Source organism: Ambystoma mexicanum, chromosome 4q (genome assembly GCF_040938575.1).
Source record: "Ambystoma mexicanum isolate Mex_15411 chromosome 4q, UKY_AmexF1_1, whole genome shotgun sequence".
Classification (NCBI taxonomy): domain Eukaryota; kingdom Metazoa; phylum Chordata; class Amphibia; order Caudata; family Ambystomatidae; genus Ambystoma; species Ambystoma mexicanum.
Genome location: NC_090928.1, coordinates 466,851,875 through 466,865,797, shown reverse-complemented (window position 1 = coordinate 466,865,797; position 13,923 = coordinate 466,851,875).

The window sequence follows — 13,923 nt, the reverse complement described above, 5'->3', positions numbered from 1 at the left end:
AGTTACATTATCATCACCTCCCTCTTCCTCATCACAGGGATACAAGACTCAAACTCCCTTTTCCTCATTTACTCATCCCAATCCCCTATTACTAATCAGTTACAGACCCCCACCTCTGTTTCCTCATCCCGATGACTACTCTGTCACATTATAACCACCTGCCTCTTCCTTGTCGCAGTACTACAAAACTGAGCACTCTTGTCCTCATTCCAGAATTACATAGGAATTGATTGCATAGCCCCCTCCTCCCCCTTTCTCTTGACAGGACCTCATGAGTAGACTGTGCAATTTCCACAATCTCCATCTTCCCGATGCCTCCTACCAACAACTAATATGTTACATTTGGCCCATCTCACCTTTCCACATTCAGTATCCTATTATTGATTGGCTACATTATCATCATCTCCATCTTCCTCATCACAATACTCCAAGACTGAAATTCTCTATTCTTTAGTTCACTACTCCATTAGTAATTAAGCATCCATAACTTCTAATGAGTTCTAAAGCAACCACTCTCAGATAAGTAAAACCCCACTATTCATTACTGTGAAATGCGCTAACAAATTAACGAATACCAAAAATGACAGTCCTCCATACAAATACCACTATTAAAAAATATCTCACGAAAAACCACCTCTTGCAGCAGACTAATAAACAAAAACAACATTAAAATACACACTCACTTTATTGAAACTTAATGTAAATATTCTGTTTTCTCAAGCAAATATAAAACATGTAAACTAAAACACAACTGTGTAGAAAGAAAGACAACATTGGGCAGGAAAAAACAAGAGAGAGACACACACTCACCTTTCACTAAAACAGTGTATGGAAAGTGAATAATTATCTCTCCCCTTGTAAAGTGCATCCACACAAAATGCCAACATAACTGTCTTGTTCCATTTACGTCAAAAAGATAAACAATGAATTTCTTTAAAAATTTATCAGAAGAGGACCCCCAACAAACACAAGAGACATGGAAACCACATCCACCATTGGGCAGGAAAAAACAAGAGAGAGACACACACTCACCTTTCACTAAAACAGTGTATGGAAAGTGAATAATTATCTCTCCCCTTGTAAAGTGCATCCACACAAAATGCCAACATAACTGTCTTGTTCCATTTACGTCAAAAAGATAAACAATGAATTTCTTTAAAAATTTATCAGAAGAGGACCCCCAACAAACACAAGAGACATGGAAACCACATCCACCAATGTCAATGCAGCCCCGATAAAATCAATTTTGCAAAACCTATTCCGTTGTAGTTTCCTCACCAATCTCATGAATACATTCTGAAAAGTAACGTGTCTTACTTGTCAATTATCATAGGAAACCGTTGTTTATACAATAATTGGCAGTGCATTCAAACTAAAAAGAAAACTATTTATATTAGTTGTAGACAAACTGTAATCATTAACAAAATTAATTTAAAAACTACAAAAAACCTAGAAACATAAGCAATATCACTGTAGGTAACTTCTGTAACATTTGTGCAGTTGAAAGGTGTCACAACACTAGCTCAGAACTATATTTTCATGAAACAACATAGAGTCAAGAACAAACAGATCCGCTTGCTATTTATATATACAAGAGAGGCTGTGAAATAGTAGGACAAACTATTATGAAAAAAGAAACTTCAATTAACACATTTTCCCAAGCAAATATTCAACCAAATCATCCTCAAATACAGACAGTTTATAAAGGTCAACATGCAATGTGTGCCAACAGTCATTCAAATGTTTATGACAATTTCTAAAGCAACATGTTAAAGCAAAAGAGAACAATAAAATAAAAACTCTACAAAACATGGACTCCTGTGCAGTGTACATCCACATTGCACATTCCTTACGCTTCATTTCAGGTGAATCTTATGAAAGCACCTTTCATCACATAACAATGTTAGCAACACACCATTTTACACGGCACACTCATGTTTAAAGTCCATTTCTAAAATTACAAAAACTCAATTACACTCTATTAACTGGAACAGCACAAGAAGTCCTGTGACAAATAAATGGCATAAAAAATATATAATTTGGTACTGAAGTAGAAAACAAAACAACTAACTTACAAACTAATGACCAACAATTCTTAACCATACCCTTCTTTCCAACATATACAAAAATAGCAATTTTTCAAACGACTTCTCCTGAAATTCCAGAGTTGATGTGCACTGCGTGCTAAGAAACCTAGGTCACCTCACATGGCTTCTTACACTTAGCTGTGCATAATATGCATGTGATGATTTACATGACTTCCTACACAATGCACATCAAAATTAAGAGAAATAGACTGCAAAAGCATAGGACAACTCTCTTTTCTAGATCCTATAAATGTACTTCCAACACTGTTTTATTGACATGTACACTTCACTTACAACAGAAAATGCCCTCCACTTAGAGAAGTAGAACACTCATTTTGGAGAAAAGGATTCCAGTCTAGAGGAGCACCACATATTCACATGCTTGTGTGGATAGACAATGCTCCCAAATGTGGCCTTGACAGTGTTAAGACTGTTTTATAATTTAATTTAAAATGCATTACCTTAATATCCCTACCAAAGACATGAATAATTACTTTTAAACTCAAATCGTACATTTCCAATTACATGTTGCACATATTTCTGATGTTGATACAGAAACAAAGGGAAATAGTTTAATATCTGCTGTTAGACACAGCCTGAAAGGCAAGTCTACTAAACAGATTTAACATTAAAAGTGATGAAACCTCCAAGTAAATAAAGATTACATTCCTTTCATTGCATCCTTCTAAAGTACTAATGTAGATGTTTAATAATTTGCAAATAATTTGACTGCAGCTGTAAGATATGTCACAGAATGCCTCGCCGATGTTGAGACAACTGAACTAAACATCCTCTGTGATAACATTTCAACTGAACATGTTTTTATAAATGCCCCCGTTTTGGTATCAGAATGTGGATCATAGGAAACTGCAGATTGTTTAAAAGGCACAGCCTAGTATGGAAAATCAGAAAAATATTTTATGGTTATACCTTGCTCCATCTTTATTTAGAAAATGAGTACTAAAATCATAATAATTAATTGAATACCTCACCACTGAAAATCAGAACTACCAAGACATCTTAAGAAATGTGTCTCGTAGCACATATTAAACAAATAGAAGCTTGTCTTTGGAAAAATATGTTTGTCTGAAAAAGCACAAAACTACACACTCAAAAGTAATGTCATACCAAACAAAGCAACTGGCAAGCATTCAGTATTAAATTGTGACAGAAATCTAGTAAGGCTTTCAGATCACAGTTTAATTAACCCTGTACATTTACTTTAAATATTTAGATGACAAAGAATTGTATAACAAGGCACATGACAGTTTTTCAAACTTTGAAGAAAAGAATTATTGGATGATCAGGATACATTTGAAGGTGCATTTGAAGGAAGTGAAAACAGAATAACAAATGACAAATGTAAACAATACAAAGAAATGTTAGAAGAACATCATCAAGAAGAAGAGATAGAAGGAGAGATTGGTAAAGGAAGTCCAGAATTAAGTCAGCAATGTCTTGCATTTAGCTAAGAACTACTCAGTAGAACCACTTATCCAAAATTAAAATGAAATAGCAATAACAGAAGTAGAAAATACCATGGTTGAATGGAAACAAACTGTACAGGATGTATCAGTGTTCATATCACAGTTAAATGATGAAAAAAATCATCATTTGCTGGAAGTCACTGAAGAAATTGAACATGGATTACACCACAAAAACAAAACATGCATTTTCAATGTCTTCAAACCTTTGTATTTGTGTATTTGTGGTCTTGATGGTGCTGGCTAAACATTTATAATTAAAACTATTTGTAAATTTGTACTGTAAAAATCAGACAACAACCTTTCATTTGGTGTAATAGCCCCACACGTCTACATGCCTACAATGCAGCAGCTGTACCTTTACACTTACTTCTACTCCTCCCAGTTGTGCTCCAAGACAATTTAGAAAATTAGAGTTTGTCAGCAAAAGCTGCATTTGAAATACCCATAATCGATTACAAATTAAAGTTCTTCTAATAGGTGACGTTATCATGTTTTCTAACCTAATGCTTGCCTTAGTTCACATAAGAATGCAAGATGTTATTTAACCCCTTAGGTGCCAAGGACGAGCTATCTTGTCCTTGACATTACGTTTGTGTTGCCAAGGACGAAATAGCTCATCCTTTTAGGCAAGTCACTTTGTGCGATCCCTGCAAAGCCATTTTTGTCTGCCGTAGTGAAATGAGAAGGTGAGTCTCCACCTTTCTCCCCCTCGATCTGCAGCGCTATTGTGCCGTTCATATTGAGGGAGGTGTCATTGGAAAGGGGAGACTTTTTGAAGCATTGTTGGGTGCGAATCAGGCGCAGAGCGCTCAATCCATGCCCGGCAATGCCTCTAGACCACCAGGGATCTGTTTATGAAGTGGTGGGGAGAGGGGGCTGCTTACTATGTAAGTGGCCTTATCCCCCCAGCCACTAAGGCTTGGGGCAGCACAACGGAAGGGGAAAAACAGAAACATAATTATAAAAATATACATGAGTTAGTTGAGGGTGTGGGGGGACACTAAACCACCAAAGATGTTTGTAATGGAAAGGCGGGTGGCCCTCTCCCCCACCCAAAAATGTAGTAGGGCTCTCATGTAGCCCTCCTTGGGGGCAGATTCCTAGTGCAATCTGGCAATCTGGCCCAAGGAAGGGGCACATGTGTTTTTATTGGGGGTGAAGGTCAGTAGACCACCAGGGATAGCTTGAAAGGTGGGCCGTGATTGGAGAGTAGTAGTTATGGTTTGTTTTTGCAGGGCTGACCATAGGTAACAAATGTTTTTTGTTCCCTTTACAGCGTTTTCTACATACGCAGCTGCAACGTTATATGAGTACTGTGTTTTATTATTCTACAGTTAGAGCCCATTGTCAGTGGGGTGGGTGGGACTGGGGCTGGATTTTTGGTGGTGTGGGTGGGAGTGGGCCATCTAGTGAGGTATTTTGGTGGACTCTGACAAAATTGCAGGGTCAGACCACAAATAAGCCCCCATGCCAGCCTAACATTGGTGTTTCCCTGGGAGCAGCTGTCTCCCATGTGGGTTGACCGGGCGCAATCCCAGGCTACACCTCTGGATGTGCTGCGTTACAGATGTCACTGTCGGGGGGTATGGGGCTCCTGCTGGGGCTCCCCAAAACTGCTGCTGGACTTGGTGATGGTCAACCCACATGGGAGGCAGCCGCCCAAGGCCAGGGAATCACCCCCCACCATCCTGGAGCTGTGTCTGGCCTGTGTTATAGCTTCTCCCTTTGGGAACGGACACAGACCCTGCTGGGGCTACCTGGGACTGCTTCTGAGCTTGTGGATGGTCAAATCACATTGGAGATAGCCGCCCAAGGCCACGGACATCACCCCAACCAACCTGTAGCGCTAGCTGGGCTGTGTTACAGAATTTCCCTTGGGAGATGGAAGAGGACCCTGCCAGGGCTCCCTGGAGCTGCCGCTGTGCTTGGGAATGGTATACCCACATGATAAATGGATGTCGGAGGCCGGGGACATGACATCCACCCGTCCTGAAGTTCTGACTGGACTGCATTACAGCTTTCCCCTTCAGGGAGGTATTGGCATACTGCCGGGTCTCCCTGGTGGGGAAAAGCTGTAACACAGGACAGCAAGAACTCCAGGGCAGTTGGAGGTGATGTCCCGGGCCGTGGATGGGAGCCTTGGCAGGGTCCCTATCCTTTCCCAGAGGGATAAACTGTAACACAACCTAGCCACAGCTCCAGGGTGGTAGGAGGTGATATCCCTGGCGTGGACGGCTGACTCCCATTGAACATCCGAAGCCCAGCTGTGTTTCCCAGGAGGCCCGGGACATTATTTCCCGTAGGGAGAAGCTGTTACGCAGGCCAGCCAGAATACCAAGATGGTTGGGGATCATGTACCTGGCCTTGGGCGGCTGTCTCACATGTGTGTTTACCATCCCCAAGTGCAGCAGCAGTCCCAGAGAGCCCGGGCAGAGTCCCCCTCCCTTCCTGGAGGTAAATTCTGTAGCACATCCCAGCCAGACCTCCAGGATGGTCGGGAGTGATGTCCCTGTCCTTGGGCACCCATCTCCCATGTGGGTCGACCATTCCCAAGCCCAGCCTGGAGCGCTGGCTGGGCTGCGTTACATCATTTCCTTCCGGGGAAGAATGGGTTCCCTGGGGCAGCTGCTGCACTTGGGGATGGTCGCCCCATATGTGAGACAGCCCACCAAGGCCAGGGACATTGCCCCCGACTATCCTGGAGCTCTCGCTCTCCTGCGTTGCAGCTTCTCCCTCCAGGAAAGGTTGGGGACCCTGCAGGGGCTCCCTGGGAAGCCGTAGAACTTGTGGATGTTCGACACTTTTCTATTTTCCACCAAGGTACTGTTTTCGTTGGGTCACCCGTGGTAACGCGGGAAGGTAGGACATGTGTTGTTGACGGAGTGTTATGGTGGATGAGCAGAGGGAAATGTCTATGCTGGGGCATGTGGGTAATACTGGGGCTATTTGCGCAAGTCAGACCTCTGTGGGTTCTCATGGGTATCTTCTTTTTTTTATTTTTTTTTTATTTATTTACGTGGATATGGTTTATTTCAAACCTTTCACATCAGTAAAAACATTATATTTCATTAAGAGATCTGTCATAATGCAATCACATTGAATTTTGCGAAAAAAAGATTTGCAGAGTAAATGCTAATAAATGATAGCAAAATGTTAGCTACAAATTAACACAACAATAACTAAAAATCAAAAAATTAAATTAGTTTAAAACCTCCCTTTATAATCAAATGGAGTACTTAAAGTAAATTTCTATTGCTAACAGTATTAAATAAGATAAAATTGTTAGATCAATAGTTTTAAATAACGAGTAAATATCTAACATTGGCTCAGCACAACCTTTCATTTACTCGAGTTCCTTGTTTACGATGTATTTTCCTCATCAATGTGATCAAGTCTTTTTAGAGTGTTTTCAAAGAATTTGACTGTTGCGAAGTTTATTTTTGGGGATTGGCAGGTATATATTAAACTCCATCATTTCTCCGCATCTAGGTCGCATAAGTCAGTGATATTACTTGCTAGAAAAAGAGTTTGCAAGTCTCCTAATTCTGGACAGAATAGCACTAGATGAGTTAGAGATTCTTCGCCTTTTTTGCACAGTCTACATTTTGTACATATTTTCTCTTTTGAGTATCTTGCTTTTGTCGTCTTATTTCGTAAGATGTTTAGTCTGAAACGTAATAACAGATCTCTTTGTTTTGAACTAGGAAATTTTTTCAGATAATCTGGTATAATAGACATCACACTGCAATTAGATTTCAAAAGTGTGTGTGTTTTCGCCGAAGCTCGTTTCGTTTCAGTGTTCGACCAATCCTCTGCCCACAGCGTTCTTTTTACCGCTATTGGTTTCTCCGTTAGGGTTTCGATTTTGATGCCAAATTCTGTCAAAGTTTGTTTATTTCCATTTTTCCAATCTTCTATTACCTTTTCATCATAGTTATTGGAATTACCCAGTATTTCAAATTGGGGCGGTGTCAGGTTGGTCATTGTTTTTCTGTACAACATCAATTGGTTGTAACGTATATGTATATATATTGATGTTAGGCCTAGTTCATGGCGGATTACCGAGATTGGAATCGCTTTTGGTATTGAAAGGACGGTTTTCCAAAAAAGACCTTCTAGAGTGGACCAGAATTTCTCTGGGATATTTGTGCCAGTTTCTGCTCCGTATATAAGTGTGGGAATTACTTTTAGCTTGTAGAATGTAATCACTGGGCATAGAGAGAATTTTCCATATCTTTTATTGATGATGATTGCTTGGGCTGTTAGGTGTTTAGTTTTTGTCTTTAACATCTTTTTCCAGGGTTCTTCATTCTTTATCCCACTTATTTGTAGCCCTAAGTATCTCATTTCTTCACAAGGTTTTATCCAAGTTTCATTCACTTTCCATTCTTCATTTTTGGTCTTTTTCCATCTTTTGTCTCTGATTATTAATATCTCGGTTTTATCTGCATTTATTTCTAGGTCATTTTTTTCTATGTATTTTTCAACCTGATTTAATGCACGTTGTAGGCCAATTTGTGTATGATCTAAGATTGTCAGGTCGTCTGCATATAGCAGATGATTGACTGATTTGCAGTTTAATCTTGGTGGAAAAGACCTGATATTTCCAAAGCATTGTTGCAAGTCTCCAATGTAGAAGCAGAAAAGGGTGGCTGCTAACGGGCATCCTTGTTTAAGGCCTTTTGCTGTTTTTATGGCCTCCGATAGATTTCCGCCTTGGTCCAATTTAATTCTTATTGAAGTTTCAGCATACAATTCTTTTATTGCATTTAGGAGATCAGGAGGGCACCCTTTAGAAGCCATTTTTTCCCAGAGTCGGCTTCTGTTTACACTGTCGAATGCTTGTCTAAGATCTATACTGGCTATGTACAATTTTTGTTTAGTTGTGAAGGCTCTTCTTTTCATCAGGCCTAAGATCAGAAGATTTAAATTGCACCCCACATTTTCGACAAAGCCTGATTGTCTTTTGTCGTAGGTATTCGAGTCCTTTATCCAGGTCTTTAATTGTTTAAGCAGTATTGTGGCAAAAATGTTCCCGACGCAATCTAGTAAAGCGATTGGGCGGTAATTTTTGGGATCCATTCTATTGCCTTTTTTGAATATAGGGACGATGATGGCCAGTTTCCAAGATCTTGGTATTTGTCCTTGCTTCACAATTCTCTTAAAGAGTCTTTCGCAGAAAGTTGCCCATTTTTCTGGATCTTCTTTTAGCACTGCGTTTGACAGGCCGTCTGGGCCTGGGGCTCTTGACGAGCTTGCTCTCTTAATTAAAGATTTTATCTCTTCCTTATCAAATTTAATTTCCCATGGGCATGATATTTCTTCTTTGGTATTATTCTTCTCCATAGTTTGTGTCTCGTTGAATAATTTTGTAAAGTGTTCTGCCCAAACATTTTCTGGTATTGGATTCATAAGGGCTGCCATTGATTGTTTCTCATTTAACAGGTCCCATAGAGATCTGCTATTTGTCCTTGATATTGCTCTTTGCATGGCTTCAGCATCTTGTTGAAGGAGTTGTGATTTATGGGCTTTTAGCCAGTTTTTGTGTTTTTGTTTCCTTCTTCGGATAAGTTCTTTCAAGTTATTGCTCTTTCCGTTTTTTAAAGTACATATATCTTTCCTTAGAAGTTTTTTTTGTAACGCTACTTCTGGATCATATATATGTAGCTTTCTGGTTCTTGGTCTTATGTTTTTTTCATTGCTTTGTTTGAAGATCTGTAGTGATGTTTCATATTCTACGGACAGTTGTTCTTTTAATTGCCACTTTTCTAAGTTTTATAATACAACATCGAAGTCTCTTTTTTTCAGCCTTAGTCGATTTAGGCCATATTCTAGCTCTATTTTTGTGTCCCACATTCGATTTATTCGAGTCTTCGAGTGTAGAAATTCAGCAATGATTGGATCGTGGTCACTATGGTTTGACGGTGATATCCTAAAGCTTTGTGCCTTTGCTAGTAATCGTTCGCACACAAACATGTAGTCAAGTATGTTACTCACGTTACCATTTGACCAAGTGTTTGCAGGGGGAATATCGCCCTTCATGTTGCCATTTAGTCTGTGTAGTCTTCTTATTTTCATTTCTTCGTTCCATATTTTGCCACGTTTACGTTTGTAGTCGTTTTTGCATATGGATGTTTGAGTAACTTTATTTTCTTCGAAGCAGTTCGCATTCAGGTCGCCGCAGATGATGATGTTTAGCTCTTCGTATGCTTCTATTTTTTCATCTATACATTCCATTACTTGGTCTATGAAGCATTCGTCATCATTTTTTTTAGGATTCCAGTAGACATTTAATATTAGCATTTTTTGGTTGGCTTTTGGAGTGTCTAGTTGGAATTCTATGGTTATTGCTTGAATGTATGGGTTGACATTTTTTGATTCATTCACCTGTATTCCTGACCCATTTTTAATTAGGGTTAGGAGACCTGCAGATGGTCTTCCAATCAAGCTTCCTTTAGCAGGATTACATAACACAGTATAACCTTCTTTGAATGGAGCTGTTTTTAGCCAAGATTCCTGTATGCATATAATGTCTAGCTCATTTAGAAGAGGATTGAAATCATTGAAAAGGTGTCGGAAGCCTCTAGTGTTCCAGCTTCCTAATCTCCATCGGTTGGTGTGAGTTTGTTTGAATGGCTACAGTTCTGTTCTGGTAGCGAGAGAGCCTGCTAACCAGTTCCAATATTTCGGGTCTTCTTTTGTCATTTGTTGTGAATTTATTAGGCCACTTGTATTTCCATTTCCTCTTATTGTTATTTTTATTTTGTTTAAATGCTCTTTTTCTCGCACTTGTATTTGTTCTTTATTTCCATTTTCCATCTCTGTACTGTGCGAAGAATCTGTGTTTGATCTTAATTTATTTTTGTTTTCACTCATATTGTTCTGATTGTGTTGATAATTCTCTCTTTGATTTGTCTTTTTATTTTCAGTTCTTGAGTTGATAAAGTGTGAACTTTCATCACCTGAGAATGATCTCTCAAAATGTACAATTTTCTTTTCTTTTTTGCTCATTCTGGGCTCTTCGTGTGTATTTTGGGTGTCAGCTAGTTCGGAGATCGTAAATCCAAGTGCTCTGAAATTCTCATGGGCCTCCAACATAATTGAGGCAAGTATTGCTGAGTTTGTCACGATTTCCACCAAATCGACACGCGCTTCGTCCGGAAAGCTTACTGACAGTAGTTCTTCCGATTTTATTATTTTTAATTGAGGAATGTATTGGAGAAGTCTCATAATTGCTGATCGATTCAAAATCAGGCCATCGGCATTTTTTCCTGTTTTTTCTAGTGTTACAACCATATTTCTCGGTGGTTTTGGTTTTTCCTTGTTCCATTTGATATTCGCGCCGGTGTTCTTAAAGTTTCCATGTTTTCCATTTTGGGGCCAAGGCTCCCTTTTTGTAACATTTTGGTAGTCATTTTTCGAGACAGTAAATTGCAGTTCTTTTTGGGGACAATGGCCCTTCAGTTCTTTTGATTATGAGTGTTTGGCCGTGCATTTTTTTAGTTTATCACTTAGTGTTAGAAAATCTTCATCGACAGTCTTGGAATCAAAACATACTTCTTTGGCTTCATATATATTAAAGTCCATGATCGTTCGTTCCTGTATTTGATCTGTTTGGACAATATCGTCGTCATATATCGAACAGTCTAAAAGTTCTTGTATGCTTTCGTCTTGTGAGCAGTCTTCTTCTGATGACACGGAGACTGTTGTGGTCTTTTCAGAAATTGACTGGATTGGTGACTCTATGAGTTTGCTACAAGAAGCAATACTAGGCGGCTCTTTTATTTCTGTGTCTTTTACATTTCTTAAAAAGCTCCTAGATCCGCAGTGCTTCTTCTTTTCTTTACTGGTCACATTTTTTATTTTACTTTGACTTTTTTGGTTATTCTTTTGTATGTTGTTTATATTTACTCCATCTAACTTTTTATTTACATTTTGGTCAAAAATTGGAAAGGCGCTTGATTTTGTTTTCTCCTCATTTTCAATCGGTTTATCAGCAATCTCAGGTGTAAGTTTTTGACTAATTTCATTTTCCGTTTGTATTGAAATAGGGGTTGTTCTTGTGTTTGGAGACACAGTGATAGAGGCTCTTGGGTTTGTTGATTCGAGTCCCGTCACATGGAGAGGACTTTGGGTCTCTCTCTGTTCCTCTCGTGTGTGAGACTGCATGGGGCTCTGTCTTAGTTCAGTCTTTTTTGATCCAGAGGATAAAGTTGTGACAATTTCTCGAATTCCTTCTAGAAACTGATGTTTATCAGTTTTAGCTTCTTTTAATAAATCAATCATGGTTTTTAGGACTACTCCGTCCATTTCTTTCTCTCTGCTTCGTTTTTCTTTAATTTGCTCCATGACTGATTCCACGTAGATCATTTTACTGTTCATTAGGGCAATTATTGTTGACTGGTCTCGATGGTTTTCATTTAGGGCTTCGTAGAGTTTTAAGAAGGGGGCCAATGTTATTGATACAGATGCTATGATTGCTTCTTGTGTCTCTTTTAGCCACCTCACTTCATTTGCAGATCTGTGTGTGATACTGTTTGAGTGTCTTTGTAAATTTGTTCTTTTCTTCCTGTTACTTTCATTTAGACTGGACTCTGAAGAGGATGAGGAAGTATCCTCTGATGTCATAGTTTCAATTTGGCCTGTTTTTGTGTGTGGTAGAAAGTTTTTAATTTTGTCTTGTAATGTTTTTATTTCTAAATCGCAATTTTTATTTAATTCTCTCTCTCTGGAAGGCCTTAGTTTTTGATTTTTTAGTTCATACATTGTTTTAGTGGTAGTATCACTAGTCAATGCTTCTTTATTAACTGGATAAGTAGGGGCCTCCGGTGTATTTGGCAGAGGGATTTTTTCTGGTGAATGGATTCGGGGGCGCTTTGGAGACCAGGAATCAGTTACCTCATTCTCTTTGCTTTGGTTTGCAATAGATTTTTTCTGGTTTTCCATATCCTTCAGCATTTCTGTAGTTGGATTTGTCATCTGTATGTCTATGATCTCTACTATGTTATTTAGTAGGTCGTCATCTGTTATTTCAGCAGTCATATTTTCTTTGAGTGATGTGTTGTTTTCTTTCTGCACAGATCTTACACTGGAGGTTACAATTTCATCACAATTTATAGCTTTGCTTTTTTCTAAAGGCGCGATTTTTCCATTAAAGTGCCATCTAAGAGTGCCGATTTCTGATGTAGAGTAGCACCTTTTTTTTGTCTGCTTCTTTAGAGTTTGTATGCCATGAGCTTCTGATCTTTTGTCTTGGTCGCCTTCTGCATTAGTGACCATCTTTTTTATGTTAATACTTTTTTTCACAACTTTGGGATATGTATTTTCGTAAGAAAATTTTGGCACCTTGTTTTCATTTGGGATATTTAATAAAGGGTCTGGGGATATTTGCGAGGTTGAGTTGTGTATTTCAGTTGATCTAGGTTGCCCGTGCTTCTCTGTAAGCAGGAGCCTTTCATTTAGGCTTTTTTTTTCCCCCGGACGTGAGAGGGTTAATTTCTCTCTCTACGTCCACAATGCTCGAGGCCGGTTCAGGCTTTCTAGCAACTCCGCCCTCGCACGGCATCAAGCCGCGCGTCTGCTTGCAGCCGCGGGGTTCAGCTGCCACCTCTCTCGCGCCGTCCGCATTCGCTGTAAGCGATGCCGCTGCGGAGCACTGGGGATCGGTGTTAGGGCCGAAGCCCACTTCTCCTCTCCCACAGGGCGCTGGCCAGGCGGCGCCCATGTCCGCATCCACCTCCACCAGCCGCGATGCCGCTACGGGGCACTGGGGAACGGTGCAAGGGCCGTAGCCCGCCTCTCCTCCCCTGCAGGGCGATGGTGGATCCTCGCCCATATCAGCCTCCGTTCCCACCAGCCGCGACACCACTGCGTGGCATGGGGGCCTGGAGGGCGGATCGCAACACACCTCCTCTCCGCTCATATTAGCGCTCTCCTCCGAGATGAGTACTGCAGCCGTCGCTCTCGAACTCCCGATCATGATCTCCTCAGCCTGCCCCACCCATTGGCCGCACCTCACACCGGCCGAGGGCTCATCGCACGCCCCGCCACTAATGGCGCTGGAGCCGCGATGACAATCACATGCTGCGACGCAGCATGCCGGCGACTCCCTAGGGGCCACACAAGTGACCGGAGGAGGTAAGGACCAGTTGTTTGGCGGGATAGGCAGAATTTTGGAGGTACTTTCATTTGTAGTTGTATTATGTACTTTAATGAGACTTAGGTTTGGTGTCAATTTTTTGCATTGTTTTCCAAAGCCTTTTGTACTAGTCTTTAGGTTTGATGGAGCGTAAGGGGAGGTTAAGGGTGCATTATTAGACTGATTTTCATCCAGTGCACGTACCTTACTC